Raw genomic sequence first — 3,353 nt, forward strand, 5'->3', positions numbered from 1 at the left:
AACCCACTTTGAAGAAGGCTGATCTGTGTAATAATAGGAAATTGGATACTGCAATAGGATGTTGCAGAGATGATGGGAGTATGACTTCCCAGGCTAGATCTTAAAAGATATTGCGATTTCTGCATGTTTTTCCTTGAATCACTAGCTTTGGGAGAAGCCAGCTGTCATGTTGTAAGGACACTAAAGCAACCCAGTAAAGAGGCCCATCCATGTTGTGGGAGCCGAGGCCTTCTGCCAAAACGTAGTACCAGCTCGCCAGTCATGTGAATAAGCCATCTTGGAAATGGATCCTCCAGTCCATATGCCCTCAAATGACGGCAACTTCATAAAAGACCCCGAGCCAGAACCACCCAGCTAAATCACTCCCAAATTCTTGACCCACAGAAACTGAGACAATAAATATTTATTACTCAGCCACTAAGTTTTGCGGTTATTTCTGACCTAGCAAAAGGCAACTAATATGGTAGATGTGTATTCTTTGTGATGTTTGGTCACTGAAATGGCTCTAGATTTGCAAATTATTACTTTAGAATTTGATTAGTTCCTCCAAAACATTATGCTTACCATGACCTCTGTGCTTCTTATTCTGGTGTGTATACCAGAAAACTGGTTTTTCCCTAAGGGTAAATAACTGAGAGAAGTGATTAAAAAAAAAACACAAAACTTAATGATACTCTCCCTATAAACTGTTATAATAACCAGAGAGAAAGGAAACCTCTTAATTGCTACTTTCATTTGAATTTTTGAAAAAACAAAAAACAAAAAAACCTCACTCCAGGACAAATCTTCAGTTTCTTTTTGTTTTAAATAAATGCTTTATTTAAGTAAAACACACATACAGAAAAGGGCACAAAACAAGTGAACATCTTTTTTTTTTTAAGATTTTATTTATTTGACAGAGACACAGCGAGAGAGGGAACACAGGCAGGGGGAGAGGGAGAAGCAGGCTTCCCGCGGAGCAGGGAGCCCGATGTAGGGCTCGATCCCAGGACCCTGGGATCATGCCCTGAGCCAAAGGCAGATGCTCAACGACTAAGCCACCCAGGTGCCCCAAAACAAGTGAACATCTTGATGACATATTGTAAAGTGAACACACCCATGTAGCCACCACCCAGACCATAGAAACTGAACACTCCCATCCCTACAGAAGTCTATCTGTTGCCCTGCCATCCCGACTCTCTTCCCCTTCCCTCACAAAACACTATCATCCTGACTTCTAAAAACATTTATTAATATTGACCTTCAGGTGCACCCAGGTGGCTCAGTCGTTAAGCGTCTGCCTTCTGCTCAGGTCATGATCCCGGCATCCTGGGATTGAGCCCCGCATCAGGCTCCCTGCTCAGCGGGAAGCCTGTTTCTCCCTCTCCCACTACCCCTGCTTGTGTTCCCTCTCTCGCTCTCTGTCAAATAAATAAAATCTTAAAAAAAAAAAAAGTTGACCTTCATATAAATCATACGGTATGGATTTTTTCATGTCTGGTTTCTTTTGCTCAGTTTATTTGCATTTTTCATTTAGGATTATAAAGATCTTGCCTAATTGCCATTAGTGTATGCTTCATCTGTTATTTTTGGATAACCTTTAAAGATAGCCACAAACTGTCAGTAAGTTCACACAAGAGAGTGAAGACACATATATTTATTTAAGAGGACAAAAAGCCTTCTAGTAACTTATTGGAATTTTGCTGAATCTGTGCCTTTTGGTTACTATAAGGCAGAGAGTGGCTGAACTTCTCAGGAATCCAGGCTCTGTCATTTTTTTAAGCTGTGAGCCTCTGGTTAAGTTGCCTCAACATCCCAATGCTGAGAGGATTAAAAGACATGTAAAGACACTCTGTACACTGTAAACAAACAAACAAACAAACTACACACATATTTCAGGTGTTGTTTTGCTATTGGGGTTCAGCTTGGCAGACTTGGATGATTAGGATGATTATTTTTGATTCTTCTGGATGATCTAGCAGAACTCACAGACTTGGATGAAAGCTCCCTCAGGTCAAGGAAGACCAGACTGGTGGGGGGTAGAAAGAAAGATGGGCCACATTGGGTGCTGAGATTTAGAAGACTAGCTACAGATGTTCTTGGTTCTTGTAGGATCCATCTGGGTGGCTTCTTGCAGGAGCTGGAATTTCCAGAATTTGGATACAGGGTTTCCAGAGTTATTCCGGAGCTAGTTTGGAGTGAGCATAGTTAATTTTGTTCAACAAGCAAGAGAGAAGCTCATCTTTCTTGTTCAGGACTAGCAGTCTTTACGGGAAAGGTGAAGAAAATGAGGGCTATCACCCAAGGGGCATTACAGTGTCCTGGGGAGGCACTTATGAGTAATTAGCAAGCAACTTGGGGTTAAACTTGATGGAGTGAGGGAGTGCTTTGAGGGTACAGAAAAAGGCAGGATCATTTCAGGCTGGGGTAACCTTTGGAGAAGGGTGGTTGGAAGGGCCTTCGGTAGGTGTGAGTGGTCAGTACCTCAGGGCTGGAGGTGACTATGTTCTCTGCACCCCCCCACGCCCAAAGGGAAGAAGATGGTTAACGCGCGCACACGCGCACGCACACACCCCTAACAACACAGGCTCCAAGGCAGCCACCAAATCCTTCTATGTCCCCCAGTGCGCCGCACAGAAAAGGAGTCCAGACTGTCCTTCAAAAAGCCAACCCTACTCCCCGGCTCCCACACCCCCTCCTTCAGCACAGGAGGGTGGCGAAGGATTTATAACCCACCTCTTTCTTCCAGTTGCCATGGAGACCAGCCCCAGTCCTTTCATTCCTTCTGGTACCGGGTACATTTCTCCAACGCAGGCGGAATGGAGGGGGCTTAGCCCCAACACGCCCGTGGCAGTGCTGGGGGACTGAGTGGTGGTAAAAAATATAGCGCGGAGGGGCTGGCGGCCTCGACGGCAGCGGCGGAACGAGGCCAAGGGACAAAGGCTAAGGTCAGCCGCAGTTCAAGCCCTTCTCTTTGCTAAAGACTGGCGGCCAGACGCTGGGAGGCACACTGCTGGGCTGGAGGAGGATGCGGGCCGGGAAAGGCCGGACGCAGCAGCGTGGCGGGACGCTGGGCCTGGGGAGCGGACCTGTCCACCTGTGCGGACGGGTGCTCCGGCCCCTCCACCCACACGTCCATTGGGCGGTGCCGCCATCACTCTCCCCTCAGCAACACCGCCTTCTCCGCGGCTAAGCCTGGATCCCCTCCCCCGCCACTCTCCGCCCCGCTCCGTCCTGGGAGCCTTTCATTGGACGGAGGCGCGGTCGATCCGCCTCGAGTGAGGGAGACGATTGGACACGAGGCCTTCGGGCCGCCCCCAGCCTATTTGGATTGGCTTGCTGCGCGTTGGCGCAACGGAAGAGGCGGCCGGCGG

Source organism: Callorhinus ursinus, unplaced genomic scaffold (genome assembly GCF_003265705.2).
Source record: "Callorhinus ursinus isolate GAN/ISIS: 27379988/994484 unplaced genomic scaffold, GSC_fseal_2.0 scaffold29, whole genome shotgun sequence".
NCBI classification, from domain to species: domain Eukaryota; kingdom Metazoa; phylum Chordata; class Mammalia; order Carnivora; family Otariidae; genus Callorhinus; species Callorhinus ursinus.